The sequence below is a fragment of the Amphibalanus amphitrite genome, unplaced genomic scaffold (assembly GCF_019059575.1).
Source record: "Amphibalanus amphitrite isolate SeventyFive unplaced genomic scaffold, NRLGWU_Aamphi_draft 000182F_arrow, whole genome shotgun sequence".
Taxonomy (NCBI): domain Eukaryota; kingdom Metazoa; phylum Arthropoda; class Thecostraca; order Balanomorpha; family Balanidae; genus Amphibalanus; species Amphibalanus amphitrite.
Genome location: NW_024881677.1, coordinates 18111 through 37157, shown reverse-complemented (window position 1 = coordinate 37157; position 19047 = coordinate 18111). Strand labels below are relative to the sequence as shown.

The 19047-nt window shown below is 42.4% G+C and overlaps 1 long non-coding RNA gene across 1 annotated transcript; it reads left to right on the top strand.

Moving 5' to 3' along the window:
* Positions 1-11036: 11036 nt before the first annotated feature.
* Positions 11037-15799, top strand: LOC122384131. Its single transcript, XR_006256989.1, has 3 exons — positions 11037-11238; positions 13854-13994; positions 14547-15799. It is a non-coding gene; the product is annotated as an uncharacterized LOC122384131 (long non-coding RNA).
* Positions 15800-19047: the final 3248 nt, after the last annotated feature.

Genomic DNA, 19047 nt, shown 5'->3' with positions numbered 1-19047 from the left:
TTGCAGCGTTTTATCAGTTAAATGGAAGTCTACATTTGGTGGAAGCTGAATATTTTGTTATCGACACTATCTTTGGTTTTCCTCGAACGTGGCTCTAGGCCGACGTACGATAATTTTAAAGTAACAATCCGATATGTTGCCCACATAAATGGCTGCATTATTTTCAGGGGTTGGGCTGTATTTGTCAAGAACATTGAAATTTTGAGAGAGGCTTGCTTTGCTACATTTTTTTCTGGCTGTTTTTTCTTTTGCCTGCGCCATTTCCTTTAAAGGTAGTGTGCCAGCTTTCTTGGACCATATGGAGTTAATGACCCGGATAAGGAGAACCGGATTTTTAGAACTTATCCATACCTTCAAAACTCATGGAAACGTCTTAAATTCTTCAAATTTTGAGTACCCCAGTGCGAAATTCGCCCCGACGGGTTGTCGGTCGTACCCCAACCACATTTCACACCACTATGAACAATAAATGCACACGCTAAAATCGCTATTACCGATAGGCTCATCCAATCAAGTTTCGATAAACCCGTTCATCATCATCTCCTGCGGTTTCGAACACGCCTGTTAGGTGGCTTCTGATGCTCGACGAGGTCGGAATTTCCAAATACGCGTGGTGCGTCGGGCCGCGCACTCTGACTTCGGCCAGGAAAAATGCGTCAGCTGATCATTGTCATTTCTGCCACTTGCGTGTGGTGAAATGGGGTCATAACTTATGAGACGGCTTTTTCATATCAATTATTTTACATAAAATCATATTTCAAACCATAAATAATGTTCGACAGCCAAATAAAAGAAACAATACCAATACAGGCTTACAGTTTAATTGTGTTGTCTACGATTAGACAGCTGATAACTCATTCCCGTACGTCGTATGGTCGTAACCATAGATATTTATCGGGGTTACATGAGCACAGTAAATACGTATTTAGCCGCTAATTCGAATTAGGAACGCATTACCGACTCATGTAGCCACCTGCTAGTACGAATCGGCGATCCGATCCGCGGTTACATGAGCAAAGCAAATACGTATCACGATCGGATTCACCGCTAATGCGAATCAGGAGCGTACTACCGACTCATGTATCCACCTGCTAATACGAATCGGCGGTCCGAACAAAATCCGCTGAGAAAGAGGCTTAGAAGCGAATAGGACCAAGATACGTATTACAGGAACTATTTCTTCGCAAAAAGAAACATTAAAATGCAAAATAATAGGTATTTTTTTCATTTTCTTCTTTTGAAATAATATTAAAAAAATATGTCGGTATTTTGCCAAGTTTTCAACAATAAATATAGTGAAAACCAAATAGTAAATATCCACATAATTTCAGTTGAAACATTTTTCTGACAGCACTACAGACGAATCAAGAGAGGCAATTGCCCAATGAGTCAAAGCAAGACAACTTTATGTTCAACTTTTTTTTGTTAAGTTAATTGAGAATGTTTTGAGCAGATTAAATGCAAAAAAGACATAAGATAATAAATTTTTAATATAGTCACCTCTATTGCTACGGAAGTGCGCCACATTTGTATGCTATTCCGTTTGTAATGCGCATCGGGCCGAGAGCCAAACTAGATCCGTTTGACGTCACTGATACGAATTTGCTCATGTAGTCGGTGCACTGAATGCGTTCTTGGGGAGCTGATGCGAATTAGCGTAGTGCGTATTTGGAACGGATCGCTCATGTAACCGAAACGTCCGAGGCACACGATTCGGGCCGTATTTCACAAGAACTATTCTTTGCTGACTGGAAGCGTCAAAATGCAAAATACCTAACAATTTTTTTTATTGGCTGCCTCGTAGAAAATAGGAAAAAAATGTTGGTATTTTGGTTTAGTCTTTGCATGTGAAATAAAATGAATGAAATATTTTGATAGATAATTTTTTCTGACCACCCTGCTGTCGCTGCATGGCGAATCAGTGCCCACTGACTTAAAACAAGAAAACTTTGTTTTCATTTTTTGATTTCATGTTAATTTAAAATGTTTTTGAGCCTATCAAATGATATAAGTATTTAAAATTTAGCTCAGTCGTCCCGGTAAATGCCACAACTGCGCCATGACTGTACGCTAATCCTATTCCGTTTGTGATGCGAATTACCGGCCGTCGAGGAGTCAGCCCGGGTGAGCCAAAGAAGATCCGTTTGACGTAGATAAAACGAATTAGTCTCATGTAACCGGTGCCGTAGATCCGTTTGTGGGGAGCTGATGCGCATTAGCGTAGTGCGTATTTGGAACGGATCGCTCATGTAACCCCGGTAATTAAAAGACTAGATGGGACATTGGCAGTGTTTTAGTGCGTGCGACTGAGTGCGTCTAGCGGCTGGTAGGGACAATTATGAGACAGTGGTTGCGCGCTATATACAAACTGAATTATCGCAAGGCTACTAAATCAAATTGTATTTACGCATTGGTATCTTCGGTCTTTGTTATTGTCTGGGCTGGCTGGCTGCCAACAGGTGTGCGTTTGTTATTTATTTTTGTTTTCGGCTCTCTCTATCGCCTGGATAAAAATAGGCCCCGCCCATCCCAATCAGCTGCTGCATGACGAGTTGATGACGACAACCACTACTTACCAGCAACCAATCTAGGGATAGCGTACGTGACAGTAATGGTGCAGCGGTTGCAAAATATTACATTGTTATTCAAACGGTTTTTGCTATTAGGGCCTTGTTAGATGAGGATGAGGTTAGATTAGATGAGGTGTTGATGAAGGCAGGTATTTTTTAAAAATATTTTTTTGACAATTTTTTGCCCTTGTTTTACTTAATAGCTGAACCCGGGACCACCTGAAGTCTAAACCTTATTTTATATAACATGTCAATGCTGATGCTGTCTTGAAATCAAAATGTGAAATTTAGACAATGGTAATAGGAATAATGAATAGCAATTTCACCAACAACATTTTAATCTCTAGGAAGTGCAATTAAAATTGAAATCACTGTCTGCCACACTGCTCCATCCTGGTCATGCAACCAACGTTCATGGGTGGTGTTTCACGGCAGAGCACGCACTGCAGTGCTCAGCACTGCAGTGCGCTGCGTGTGTCAGAGCATTGGGTTTCCATGGCAGTGTCAACAAACTTCACTGTGACGCTAAGCTATGACAGCATCCCAGAACGCTAGCACGCTGCGGTACCAGCACCAGCAGCATGCTAGCAGTATTTGAACTCAAACCTCTGTTCTTGGTACGGTTTTTCAGAACCTCTCACTCTGTTCCAAACGCGATTGATCATAAACTAAGAGGTCACATGCAACGTCATTTGAGTGATGCTATGGTATGCCGTAGCTACCAGTGCACACAGTGTCTGGATGGTGAAACAGGGCCATTATTAATCACATTTGCTTTGCTTTGTTTCAGCAGAAACCTGTCTGCACATGGGAGGAGCGCAACAAAAGCCCATCAAGTTCATGCATGGCAGTGGATCTCAACAGGAGAAAACCAGAAAGAACATGGATGCTTGTAGATTGCAGTTGTACACTGCTGTTATCACCTGATGTGCGTGGCTGGCATTGCTCCTGGCAAGAACCACCTGCAAGTGATGAGATGGTGCCTCAGTCGTTGAGTGTGCTGCAGTGTGAGAGGCGCCCTGATCTCTACTTTGTGATGGGTTTCCATTGGAGGTTCAACTGAGAAGTGAGAACTGACTGTGACCATGCTTGAGCATGCCAGTGGAGCTTTACATGCTTAGGGCAGCTTTTGAACAGATGCTGACCATGGCATGTCCCATCCAGTTATCACGTGCACAGAATGGTGGGGGGGAGGGCAACTCTGGGCTCTTGAGTCAGCCCTACTGCACAGGGGGTACAGATGGCCGCTTACGTTTGGTGTGTCCTGCACTGCATTATCAAGCCCAGTCTGCGCCACAGGCAATGGGTCGGGCTGCACTATGTTAAAGGCAGACTATCTTGCAAAGGAGGCTGGCATCCTCTCCCATAATGACACACCAATTGGCAATCATCGCTGCGATGATCACGAGGGTGTCCGCTTATCTAACATGGTGAGGTGGAGAGCCAGTTCAAGCTGGCCTGAGGGATGGTTTTACTTCATCTGAGGCCCCCTTTCCCAGCCTGCCAGGTCCGGTCAAACGACCGCTTCACAGTGAACGACTTGCAGTGGATGCCGTCCCACAGCGCAACGAGCTCGCCGACCAGAGGCGGCGGCCAAGAGGCGGCCGCGCTCCCCCAGTCGACGGTCCCGGTGGACGTCGGCAACGCCCACCGCGCGACCATCAGATCGGCTCGCGACAGCGCCGTCGCCGACTGACCGCATGACTGGTATCTGTTCTTGATGTGGGACCGACTGCCACCGCCGGTCGCGGAAGGGCATCGCTCATCGGCCATCGACGTCCGCCAGCTTCGCGTGGGTCACTGTTCGGGCTGCCACCAATACACCGAATCGGATGGAACCCTGTCGGCGAATGCCGGCGGTGCCCCGACATCGACTGCGCGGCGGCCAGTGCATCGCGTGCCGGGAGGAGGCTGGCACCCCCGATCGGTCATTGGTCACAAACCGTGTCCCAGCTCATGACTGCATCCAGCGCAGCTCTGTGAGATGTTCTGCAGCTGCTGCAGTCTGCCGCGTGTGTTGAAAGAAGAATGAACATGAGAAAACCTCAAAACTTTATGCCTATTCGTAATTGACCAGTATTGGAATAAGTTTGGATTTTGAGAATTTGTGTCCCTGTGCTTGTGCCTGTGTGGAAAGGCATGCTTTACGGTGTACCATCTCAATGTCAAATCCCGGCTGCGCTGTGCGGATTTGTGCGGCTGCTGACAGGCCACCTGGGTGCCAACGTATGTGCGAATCCGCGAATACGTTGTGTTTCGTCAGTCAGTATCGTTCTGAAAATATTGACTAGGCTATATAATAGGCTATATAGCGTATGACGGTTCAGCCCAGCAGTAATAACTGACCATTGATTGGGCGAATTTTGTGTGGTGGTTCGCTAATACATAACCTAAAGAGTGTTTTGCCGGAATCGTTTAGTAGCAGAACTGACCGGAATATAAGTAGAATGCAACGGTTTGAATCGTTAATTTGTTGAAACGATTGTTCTCTGAGACCACTGTGTAACTTTTGACCTGAGAATCACCAATTATAACGACAATGGGGAAGCAGTAGGCTGTACTGTAGAGTGTAGGCAGGCAACACTATATAGTTGGCACACTTACGAAAGCACACGACTTACGCAGTGGACATCTGCATCATGCATGTTAAGGTTTACTGGGAAGAGTGAGAAATTAGTCAGAATATAACTGACTAAGGAAAATAGGCGATATTTCCTATTGAGCTGGGGCGGAGAGGGGGAGGGGACGTGTGGTCAGCTATGCTAATAATTCATTCTCTTTATGCAGCTGTGTAAAAGGGCGTCCGTTTTTGGGTGAGACCTTCCCCATCGGCCATTTCCAAGTTAAATCGTGGTGGAGAGTCTGGAGACCTCAGCCTCGGTAGTCGGTACCCTGCGCGCTGCGCCACCTTGCGAAACATAAAGCAGCAGTCCTGACATCTACAGGCGTGACTTTTCATGAAAGCGCGGATGTGTTCGCGCTTATGCGAAGAAAGTTCTTCCGAGTATGGTTGATAATGAGATTAATTGTTGTCATTTATTTATTAATTCATTGGCAAAAGTACCCTAATAAATCGGTAAAATAGCTTGAACTGTATCGTATTTCCTTCGGAAAAAATGACGAACTCATCCTAAGACATCCAGATTATTGGATGCGTTCGTCAGTTGTAAGTAGTTCAAGTTTTTGGGAAAATTTGCTTGTGGAAAATCATAATATTTCAAAGATATGCCTATTTTCGAATAATTTATGCATTTATCTGCATTGAAAAATGATTGTAAAGCAAAAGTGCAAAAGATTATTGTCAACTTATTTTCTCAAATCACGATTTACGAACGCACAAAACTCCAGCTTTTAATTTAGTGCGTGTGCGAATTGCGGTCAAGAAAAAATATTTAAACTGTCTATATTCCTCTTAAAACAATGAAGGATGAATGAAGAAAACGCTGTTTTGAACAATTGTATATTTATTTTTTCTTAATTAAGCAAAAGTACAAAATTTTCAACTATTATTACATTTGCTCTCACAAAAACCATCACTTTTTAGCATGACGTCATGTCAGCCAAATTTACTAGCGCCATCTCTGGAGAGCATCTTTCGAAACCTCCAGACGATAGAGAGAGCCTTGTTTTCGACAGGAAGAGACAGCTCATAATTGCGAAGAGATTACCTTTTTGACATTGACACACTCAAGATTGGTGGAAAATGTGATGAGATTGAGATATTTAAAGATTGAGATGAGCCATGAGGACTGAGGAGTGAGTGAGCGTTGGTTATTTTATTTTTTGTTTTCATCAGAAGATGAAGATGGATTGAAATGTGTGATAAATAGGTACCTATTACAGAGATGATTGTACCTAAATGAAGATCCGAGTTGAAATGGAAAAAAGCAAGAGAAAACAGGGATTATTATTGTTACAGTAGTTTGGTTATGATTCTGCAAGCACCTTTGTCATAACCACAAGTACTTGTTGGGTTTGCCAAGCAGTTTATCAAGGTGTTCATGGACAGGCTTATTTTCGAAGAATAACAGTAGACTCCTGATACGTGTGGTATGTGTTTGACGAGCTGATGTTATCTGTTCTGTCATGTGCATTGATAGTAAATACGTGCATGCTTGGACCCTGGCAAGATGAATAAAAGCATTCATATTTCGTAATAATGAATAATGTTGCTCTCTTTTCATGACTCATGCTATGTTATGGAATGGGGTCAGAATGAAGTCAACCATAGCTCATTTTGAAATGCATTTCCTGCTGGATGGAAGCTGCACACACCACATGTAAAACTGAAATTCATTCATTGGTTTTGGCATAAAAATAACAAAGATTATGACAATCAAGTTTTGGAGCCTGGAAGGAGTGTTCAGTATTAGAATTCACTAGTGCTGATAATGGTCTTCCAAAGTCTCAATTCCTATTCTGGTTGCAATGCACAAACTCTGATCCACCTTGACACATTCTCACAGACAACTTTCAGCTCTCACAGATGTATTGAAACACTTCACCATTTTCAATGCATGACAGGCAAGTAGGCACTATCATTGATTGAGGCAGGACCTTCAACAGCAGACATTAGACCAGGAAATACAAGCTAGCCCCTTCATATTGATATTCAATTATGATACATCTCACAAACATCAGAAGGTAGGTCACTATGTTTTTTGCTTTAATCCTAGAATATTGACATTAAATATTGATATTGAATAATAATTTTACACTTCCATTTTTGATGACGTTTCATTAACTAAACATAGAACATAGAAATAAATTATCATTATGAGCGTGGGCACAACATCAAACTTGGTGCCCAAAGCAGAAAGCTCGCCACTCAGCATGCAAGTCAAACTTTAATTTCCGATTAATCTGACAAAACACATGGTTGCAAATATCAATAACATTTTAAACTGAAGATGAACCAGTGACATATACTGTATTATTATGTGAACGTAACTAAATTAGAACATGGTAAATCCAGCATGAAGTTTGCATTCTGATTCAATCAAACACGGTCTACAATGATCCATCTGGGATTTGGGAAACCAATAAACCACCAATAAACTCAGTTGGTATTCATTCATTGGCGATATGATTTATATAGATGCACTTCCATACCTATCTATTTCAATTTATACCAGTTGGTGACATACCAGGGAAATAAGCTAAAATTAGAGCGCTCTATTTATTGCTCCTGCCCCATGTTGAAGAGATACCCCTAAAAGCGTGATCTTTTATCGGCCCTTACGCGGCAAGGCAGTACTTCTCAGACCGGTGGATGGTATCAATAGAAAGAGAATGCGTCAAAGATTAACATGAATTAATTAAAATAACATTAAAATGTTAATTAAGCGTGGAAATTAGTCCCAAACATAAGCTAATAATTGCTCCTACCTCGGCGACGGCGCTCCCCGCAGTCAGCGGAGAAGCTAAAATAAAAGCCTCCATCTTCCTCCGTAAGTCAATTTTAGAGCGGCCGAGTGGGCCGATGCGGGGCCACCAAACTGAGATAAGACGTGGCTAGCAATTGCAAACCGCCATAGAAATCAATATCTTAAGACGTACAATATGGGATGATTACTCTGAAGCTGGAGTGAAAGCATGAGTAGATTGCAAGAAACGAAATGCATATGACCTAAGTGCATTGGCAGTTGCCGGCATAGTTTTTGAGCACGAGTGTAATTCGCCATCGGACCGCAATGCATGTTGCTAGGCTGCTGCAATTACAACGAACATACGAATACTGCCTTCATTTGTAGACGTTTGTTTTAAGGCGGTCTTTGACGTACAAGGGGCATACCTGTCGACAACTTGAGTTTCTCCGAATTTCAAAAACTCCCAGATTTTCAATTCCTTATGCGCTGTTGTAGGTACAGCTATGTCCACAAGTTTTCGTTTCATCCTGTTCTAAAAAGGATATTTGTCGATTTCGTGTGTCGCTGACAGGAGGGTGCGTTTAATAATTAGGCCCAACGCTTTCTGCATCCGCGAGTACCTTCAAAAGGGAACAACAGTTTCCATTTATTACACTATGGGACATGTGACAAAATGACCACTGGAACACGCATGAAACGGAGCTCATATTCCTAAAAATGTCTACAATCACTTCTTTTCTGACACTATTAGCAAATACCGTCTCAAGTTAGGTGGTTGACAGACAGTCAATGGAGATCTGGGGAGACTGAGTGATGCCAATTCACCACTTAACTAATAATGAGGGCCGAGGGGGAAGAAACCTGCAACATGCACAACTGACAACTTGACAAGTGACAAAACGCTACCACTATTGCGCAGTGCACAACAAATTACAGCAGCCAGCCCAAAAAATGCTTTTGGTGGCTTATTTCAAAACAAGTCACGACACTAATAAATGTCTTAGTTGCAGCTGAACACTGCACAATGATCACACTGTTCACGCATTGAGTGAGATGCCACAGGTGGTTTGAATCGCACTTTGGTACAACTGCAAATCTGAAGTGTTGTCATGAGGTTCATGCCTTCATGATCACAGCACTTTGGTTGTGGTTGGCATAACACTTGTAGTCTGCAGAGTTCCACATGAACTGCAGACACCTCATCTGGTGGTCTTCATGTTGCTCAACTTCTTCAGGAGGCAAATGTCGACCACCCAGCGGAAGCATGGTCCTGCAGAAAAGAAAGGTAATGCATAAGGTACAAACATTATCTGCTGAAACAGCCCCTTCTGTTGGCTGTTATTAAATTAAACTTTTAACATAACATAACCATGTATTCCACGTATATTACATTTGTTGAAGTAAAATACTGCCAGCTATTTCAAAACCAGAAAATGAAATTATATTGTGGCATAATTCACATGCTCAGCTATCAGTGTCAAATAATACATTAATTTAGTATTTGGCATATTCTATAAAACACATTCATAGAATATTCTACTTCACGTCACAAGGACTCACAATCTTTCTGTTGGGTGTTTGATTGACGCATTTAATAAGTTTGTCTTAGGTTTTATTATTGCAAAAAATTCATATTGCATTTATTGTATCAAAATACTGCCAGCAATAACAAAACAAGAACATGAAATGTTAATGAGCAAGCCGCCTTTCCTAAAAATGGGTTACTTTGAAAAGAATTTTAGTTTCTTTTAAGGAAAAGGAGAAATGATTATCAGGTAATTATCAGAAAACCACTCAACCAGCAAGTTGCTGGGTGATTTCACAGCAAACATCAAGCCAAAACATAAACTTACATTTATCTAACAATTGAGCCATTTGACTACTACAAGGATATGTGAGCAAAATAAGAATCCAATTATCCAGTGTTGACTTCCTTGCAAAGTTTATGCCTTATATTATGAAAATGTGTCACTAGAATATGATACTTATCATCGAATATTATTTAATTTACGATTTATTTCGATCGAAACACACATGGAGTCCCGCGCCATTTTCGTCGACGATGAATATGATCGTGTTTCATGAAGAGATAAGGGGTTTCAATGGTTTTTCAAAGCAATAATTTGATGCAAAAATTGGTAGGAAATAATATAAAGCTGGTTCCAATGGCCATCAACCATTTAAAACACCGAAAATACTCACAACTCCGTCCCGACGGCCACCCAGCACCGCGCACGGCACACTACTGGCACAATGCCAAAACTGCTGTCACAGCAGAAATGTTTTTTTTCTCGATTGCAATTGTGGAATTATTTATTAAAAAGAAGATGATCTTTCCGAAAAACCGACTGATTTCATACACAGATGCATGGAAAATAAAAAAAAATCCCGGTAAGTTTATTTGTATTGTTTTGTCGATTTTGACATGCTCCTAGTTTGCAGCCATATTTCGATATGTTCTACAAGGAGTTCATAATTATTTCAGGACCAATCTTTTCCTCGTTCATTTTCCCGTCGATCATGAAATTTTCAGAGCGGAACAATTGGTTTCCAGGCGGTCCGAGCGGTTTTCGTGAGAAGGGTGCAAAAATCGGCGTCATTTTTAGAGCCTCGACACCAGCTCAACACAGGACCCTATGGGAGACGGTGAAGTAGCGGGAGCAATAAATAGAGCGCTCTAATTTTAGCTTATTTCCCTGGTGTGTCACCGACTGATACTTGCGACAACAACCTCTTTCTACTTGACTTTCACTTTATCTTTGAATATTTTCATCTCGTCACATTTTCAATCAATCTTCTGAGCATGTCAATAGCAAAAAAGTAATCTATTCGAAATTATGAGATGTCTCTTCCTGCCGAAAACGAAAATAAATAACAACCGCACACCTGTCGGCAGCCAGCCAGCCCAAACAATAACAAAGACCGAAGATGGAAGATACCAATGTGCAAATATAATTTGATTTAGTAGCCTTGCGATAATTCAGTTTGTATGAAGCGCGCAAGCACTGTCTCATAATTGTCCCTACCAGCCGTTAGACGCACTCGTGCGACTGGCCGCCATGTTTGTGAGGGCGGGAATCTGCGGCGCTGTGTAAACACTACGGGAGGAGGGGGGTATTTGAGACTGATTTTGTGGTATTTTTCGACCGAAAAGTGCTAATCTTTTTTGCTCACGGCATTCTTTGGAATGTGTAGATTGTGGAACAAGTGCTGAAATATGCTTATCTATTGTAATTTGGCTACGTTAGCCTTAGACATGTTGCACTGTTGACGCTGATGAAGAATAGGCGGCACCAAAGGTCAGTAGGTGGAACTATGGTCATGAGTACCCAAATATAGGAACGTTCCCATTTTTGGGAACGGAGTTCCCAAATATGGGAACGGGCGTTCCCATTTATGAGAACGGTAGGTAATTTTTCGGCCGTTCGCCCACTAAAACTCATTAGTGCATCACGTCTCAAAAAAGTGCACGCTAATTTAAGTATCTAATAAATCTCTATAAAATTATCTTTAATCTGACCGTTGAACAAGGAAATTGACCGTCGAATGATATTTTTAATGATTTTTTTGAAATGACGGAATGGTGAAAACATGGGTTATACTACATTTAACATGCAATTTAAAGGAAAATGAAGCGTTTTTTACATTTTGAGGTCACTGTATAATAATTTTCGCCTGGTTATGAAGTTTCATACTAGCGACACCAGATGCTGACATATGCAAGCGAACACGCGGACAGTCCCGAGGTAATATTGTTGACTTTTGGTCTCGGGGCGCACGACCGCGTGGAACGTCAGTGATTTTACCGAACTACTGTTGTAAACTCAGTTTCAGTGGTTTAAAATTATTCAGCTGTATTTCATCAGCCCGGAAAGACATATTTTATTTGGATGCTAGCTGTTTAGCATTGTTTTATAAGGAGCGTCATGAGCGTGGTTTTTGTCTTCCGTGTTTCTAAGCATGATCGTTTTGGGGGAATTTCTCTTATATAGGTCGCTCTGTGTGGCTTATTTATAATTTTTATGCTGATTTCGATCATTCCTCGTGCCCATCCTACCAGGCCTTTTGCCACTTACACTCATTAAGAAAGGAAAAAACTAGATTTTCCATGGGACTAGGTGTTTTGAGGGTGTAACATATTCAGCGTTCCCATTTTTGGATACTTCCTTGTGCTCGTCAACTATCGGTGATAAACAGACAGGTGCTTGACATGTCTCCACCCTCGGCGCGGACGGTGGATATAGGTATGGAAGACCTTGTTGAACATCGCTGAGCGTTGTGAATTACGTAATCCTGCAGAGGGGGGCGTGCCCGCTGCGAGATCGACGGGAATAAAAGCGCAGAAGACCGGGCGAAACATGCGACGGTCTTGCCGGAAAGGTCATCTGATGATTGTTGCTTAACAATAATTTGCGGCGTTGGACATGATGCTTGTTAATGAAAAGAGCCCCTGAAAGGCGTCGGTGAAATCGTTCCCAATTTTGGGTACGCCGTTCCCATAATAAGGAACGCTTGCAGCGCCAGTGTACGAGAGCGTTCCCAAATTTGGGTTCGCGGCCCGGATGATGGACTGCTTTAGAAATAGGGGAACGATTTGAAACTACGATGGGCCTTACAATATCAAACTCTTTCCCAACAATATTGAGCAAATATCAGGCGGTTCACGATCGTTTTATATTTTTTGGACGTCATTTAACGGTTCTTTTTCTTGTTTTAAATAATTCCTACATGGCGTTCCCATATTTGGGTTTATCGTTCCCAAACATGGGAACGAAAATGCGTTCCCGAAAATGGGTACGCTTGACCATAGTTCCGCCTACTGAGGTAGATTTGCTTGGCATGCCTGTTTTAGATTTAATTCAGTTCCCATGTTTTTTTTTTGTGCACACCACAATCCTTTAATTATTCTTGCATGGATAGAGCATCAGTCATATGATTTTTCACAAAGAAAGCTTACCTAGATAGGTACCAGAACATTGGCAGCAGAAAGCAGACTCATTACCTACACTTGCTTTGCCTGCTCACTTTCTACTGTTGCCTTCAATGGACAATATTTATGAAGTAAGGTTTTATGATTATAGGTTTTATAAGTACTTAACTTAATGTTATCAGTTAGTATTAAATAGTAGTTCAGTGCCAAACGAAAAATCCATGCACTATGCCAGATGCCTCGGGGGCTCTTATCCGCTCGGGGTTCAGAGTGCAGTGGCATACCACGCTCACCCTCAACCAGAGCTGATAGATAGTGAAAATGCCAGACGTCGTGATATCTGCACCAGTGAACCGTGTCGCACATTTGATCCCAATAATGAACAGCACAGGGGTGACGTAAAAATGTGCGTTAGTTGGAGCACCTAAAATCAGATTGTCATTACCTAATTAGTTTTCACATTGTAAAGCTTAAACTACACTTCATGCTCTTTTGGCTCACCTGTTATCAGTATCAGTAAATAGGGTATTAGTAAATCTGGCGTTACCATCAATGCTAAGTGCTAACAAGTAAATATGAAGTCCAAGGAAGATAAAAATCATAATCTTACTTGACCTAACCTTACCTACTAACCTAACTAACCTACAACCTACAAACCTCAACCTACATACAACCTCCATACCTACAACCTACCCACCTACAACCTACCAACCTTATATGTGCCGACGGTGGCACCAGATTTATGGATACCCTTATTTGTTAGGTAGGTACTTCACTCCACTTCTCATTTTATTTGAAGCTCATTTAAGTTCTTGTATTTAAGTCTGTGTAAACTATTATTTTAAAAACCTGATGCTTTTCCATGACTGTAATCTCACTGTTTGCTATGTGTATTTTGTAGTGTGTACTGTGTGCAAATCCAGTATCCTACACTTGTATGCTACAGGCCTTGTTTTGATCTGACTAACTGTTAATATGTTTCAGCTTTAAAGACTAGTATCTTTTGAAATTGAAATTTGCCTCTCAGTCTCTCAAGAATCAAGATGCCAAATAGATGTGCAGGATTTGATTGCTGACAAACCAGGGATGAGGCTCAAGAGTCAAGAGATCACCCTGCATTGGCAAGTAAAAGCTACAGACTCTTGATTTTTTATATTGTTACAGGTTATCTGTCACCGAGAGCGATTGCTGTAGTTCAATTTCTTGCATCAAAATTGGCAGAATATGACTTCACTGATCACTCTGACGTCATTTACGGCCGACCTATGGTAGCTACACAATTTTTATTTCTATAAAATGTTTCAGATTGATGCAGCCGAAGGTACTGCAAGTTTCGTATTGACACGTCTAGTGGTTTAGAAATATTGCAACAAATATATATTTTAATTTTTTCAATATATAAATGTAAATATTTTATTGCAGAAAACAGGAGAGGGGCTCTGTAGAGCCCCACCCTCCAGTCATGCGTGGGTAAAGGCCCATCAGTCACTAAAACCAGAATAAGTGCAAAAAATTATTACCAAATGCCCGGAGACTGCTTTACCATTGCCAACATGTGCGTGTGTGTGTGCGTGTGTGTCAACAATGTGTTAACAACAAATACAACACAATTGTGCCTGGCGTATGTTAACACTAAACACTATTAGCCATTTTATTGATACTAATCGAACCTTCCAGGTGGCTGGAACAACCCCAGTGCCGCACAGTTCTGCGGGATATTCCGGCACCTGCTCCACCGCTGCGGCGTCCGGCCCGGCAGCACAGGGAAAGTGGCAGCCCTCGACCCGACCAGCATCCTGGCAGTCGGTCACACGACCAGCGGACGGGGAGCCAGCCTTACTTTACTACCTCGGCCTCCACCACCTCAGACAACGGTGCCACGGCACTCCACATCATCACGGAGCACGACTTCCAGCCTGGGCTGTCGTCTGGTGGGCAACATCGTTACCTACATCGCAGGGTTCGTGGTGAAGAAGGCGCTCGACTCTGTCAGCTGTAGCACCTGTCAGGAGGCCCTGGTGAGCGACATCCAGCCGGACGACATGACACAGCTTTACCACCTCTTCATCATCTCTGCCAGATGAGCTAAGGTGGGGACGGGTTACATGCCTGGGATCTCACTGAGACCCGCTCATACCCTGCCGAAGTGTTGGTGATTTCAGCGGTCAGCTGTCTCTAGCCGGTGTCAGTGAGTGGCGGCCAGCTGCCGCTGGAGTGGGTATCTACCGTCGATAGCTGCTGTGTGGCGGATAGCGTGGATTTGGATGGACACTTCATATTAATGAACAGATCAATGTCTGGCCGATAAAAGACGTATTTTGTCGATGCTTGCTTAGTGACTGAGTGGGTCCACTGGCGACCAATGCAGTGGGCGCTGGGTTAACGCCTCGCCTCTTGTGACCGTGTCGATATGTAGCACTGTTAATTGCCGATTCGTTGCCGGCCGTCTCTGCTCCGTGGCTGGCTGATCCGGCACAAACTGGTGTTCGTGGCTGAAGGCGCGGCTACAGTTACACTAGCTCGCCACGTGCCTGTGCGACTATCGTCGGTGCTGTCTGCAAGGGCGATGTCGGTGCCTGTAGGGGGCGCGGATTGATTCAAAGTGAGGAATGGGTCATCGGAGCTCGGGTCAGGTCATGTTCGGCTAAAATAAGCGGATTTTGCGATTTGCCGCATCCGGGTGAATTTCCTTGCCTTCTAGTGCATGTTTATGCATTTTACATTCGTTTTTTTTTTAGTGTTGATGTCTAGATAACGTGCATTTGCCTCGAGGTCAAGGCTGCGCTTCATATGGGCAGTTTTCGGAGCATCTTGCTCATTTTATTCGTAATCCTTAATTATGTTTGCGGATTTGTGCCCGCAAATCATTTTTTAAAGTAAGATTGACACGGGATTCGAGATCGGCGCCCATAAATACACTTCACATGACCCGCCATGTGTCAAGGTCATCCGAGGTCATCTAAGGTCGCTGACCTTGTATGACCTTATGTGACCCGGTTCGCTAGATTTCGAGATGAGGTTGATTGGGAATGATGTAACCCATTTCGCCGACAGTTCACGCGTTTTGGTCTATTTGATAGCGAAAGATCTCAAACTCCAGTGACTTTACTGGTTCGATTTCCAGTGTTTGACCTGACCTCTGAGTTCACCCGTTGACCTAGTACCCTGAAATTTGGTATCACTGGTTTACTCACATCGCCGACAGCATACCTATTTTTTTCCGTTCTTGCTCCGTCGAGGGGCGAACGGCTGGAGTTCACTCCGTTCACCCTGGCTTCCCCTACTCGTAAGACGCTGACAAACTACGAACGGGTGAGGGCTAAAATTGCACTTATTGTCGATCATTGTCCATTGCATACTGCATACATAGATATAAAGTATGGTAGCCATAATGGGAAACGAATTAAATCTTAAATTAGCATGCCAATTGCATCTACCTTCGGTGCCGCATATCCTTTATCAGCGTCTTCAGGGCCAAGGCCCTATATACCTTCAGGGCTATATGTCTAGGGCTGATGTAATTACATTACTATACCTAAATACACATGTTTCTGCCCTTGTTTCACAATCTACTCATTCCAAAGAATGCCATAGGTAAAAAAGATTAACACTTTTCGGTCGAAAAATACCACAAAATCTGTCCCAAACACCCCCCTCCTCCCATAGTGTTTACACAGCGCCGCAGATTCTCGCCCTCACCAACATGGCGGCCGCTGCTACGTATTCGCGAGTCGCTCCCGACATGGGGGTGCCCTATCTAGTCTTTATATCTATGGTCGTAACGCATATTTACGTCTGGACAACGAGTTGCGGGGAAAAGTGCTGATTTTGTTGCAGTTTTAGGAGCCGGTGATTAGGCTGGATTTTTGGGTTACTTTTTCGTTCCGATTCATGTATTTCATAGTGTTTGGCTTTTGAATATTTTAGTTCTTTCAGATAAATATTACCTGCCTTACAACTTTTGTAAAAACGTTTCATTTTTTTTATAAGCCGACGTTCAGAGTCCTAAAAATACATCAGCACTACGATCATTGTAAACAAACAAATGGAGCACCACGTCTTGGCTCTGTTCCAAGGCCATTTTTTAGTTTATCTGGTGGTTTTCTTACTCTTGTACGTCGTTTTGTTGGATGTTTTGAATATTGACTTATATCATATTTAAGAAGCATGTTGACTGAAAACAATCCGAAGTATCCAGGAGGCTGACAGAGGTCCTGACTCCTGAGCAATATCAATATCAAGTTGAACAAGTTATGAAATTTTGGTTGATAAACGCAAGGTGGTCGGGCTCATATATCAGCGACAGCAAGAAAAAGTAAAATTAAAAGAGCTTATTGGCCAAAAACAAGCTATAATATTGCAGACCTTGGAGCAATGCCTACTGAAGAGCACGCTGAGCAGGATCATGCCAGAAAATGTTGACAAATGACAGATGAGTGCATATTGATGTATTGGTATGGATATTGAATGATAACTTACAACAGCAAGATAAATTAGTGCTAACTTTCAAGTTAAAAATCTAGAATGAATGGACTTGGGCAGCTTAGATGCTTCATGCTATGCAGATTGTAATGTGCATCAGGTACTCAGTGTCTGGCAAATGAAACATGCGATCATCATTCCATTGCTACTGGAGGAGAAAGCTTGGATCACTAAATCCACTTTATCTTGATTTTGATGTTAATCATCACTGTATTTCTTGAAAAAAGGATTGTAGTAGAATTGTCAATGTGACAATCCATGCAACGATGTGATCATATAATGTGTTCAGTCATTCGTGATAGTGATTATTGGTCCAATATACAATGGCAAAGCTCTCAGTCTCAGCGTTTCTTCCTGCGGATGGCCAGCAGTGACTCAGAGCTTAGAAGTTTTAATTTTCTTCACAGGGCTGGGATAAAAAGTACTGAGGGTAATCTTCCACCAAGGAACTCTACTTTGACATGGTATGAGATGTAGGCAGAAGTAGGTAGGTGCTTAGTTCCTATAGTCAGTAGTTGTGTATGTTTAGTCGGGCTAGCTCAGATGAGATTGTTAGTTTTTTTAATTTGCCAAGTGTCCATAAAAATGTGACCTGAGCAATGAGCATTCTCCTTGACTAACCTGACAGCTGACCTAAACTCAATCATCACACATATTTGCAGCCTACCCAAGACCTGCATAGCAGTAGCACCCAGTTATAGGTAGGACTAGGTACTCACCCTAACATAATCTTACCTGCTAACCTTCAACTTGCCAAAAGTTAGCTCACATTGCCAAGCTGCATCCAGGGAAACAGTCAACTGAGGAACTGGCTCATTGGGTGGCTGGTGTGAGTCTGTGCATTTAAAGTGTTTCTTCTCTGAAGCTGCTCTGCACTGCTGTATGTCATGTTAGATGCTCAGAAAATGTGGGAAATGATTACTAAGCTACTTTAGTGCTTTGTTAATGCTCGAGACATGAACAAGTACAGATCCTGCAGGGTACAGCTATGAGTTAGGTGCTAGGTGACTGGTGAGTATGTTATGTGAATGTGCTGTTCCCTGTTTGACCATAGTAAGTATACAAACAAGCACAGGGTCACAGTTATATTCAATCTCCACATAAACATACAACAAAAACGGCCATATGGCCTAACTCCGAACACACCACAGATAACTTGAGCCTTTGCAGGCACAGAAATGTTTTGATTAACAGGACAGGTATACAATATATCCTCTGTCTTCGGGGGATCTTGCTGCCAAGTTGAGGTACGATGACTTAACTTCAGGATTGATCAACCTTTTCTTAGCCACTGCTTATATACGAGAAAGACCAAATGCTTGTTTGTTTTGATTTACAGGACATGTAAACAATATATCCTCTGTCCTTGGGGGATCTTGCTGCCAAGTTGAGGTACGATGACTGAACTTCAGGATTGATCAACCTTTTCTTAGCCACTGCTTATATCAATATACGCGAAAGACCAAATGCTTGTTTGTAAACTGCGTTGAAAATTTAATGATCCACCTTCAATTCTGACATGAAGGCACAAATGAAATAGTTCCCCCTCCTTTTGGAATACACAAAGCAAAATATTTAATAAATTTTAGTGGATTTAGTGGATTTTAAGTGTTAGTGGATGGAGTGGATGGACTGGCACTGATGAATTACACTGACGCTTATTCGCTTCATATTTTGTAACAAACGCGCTAAAACT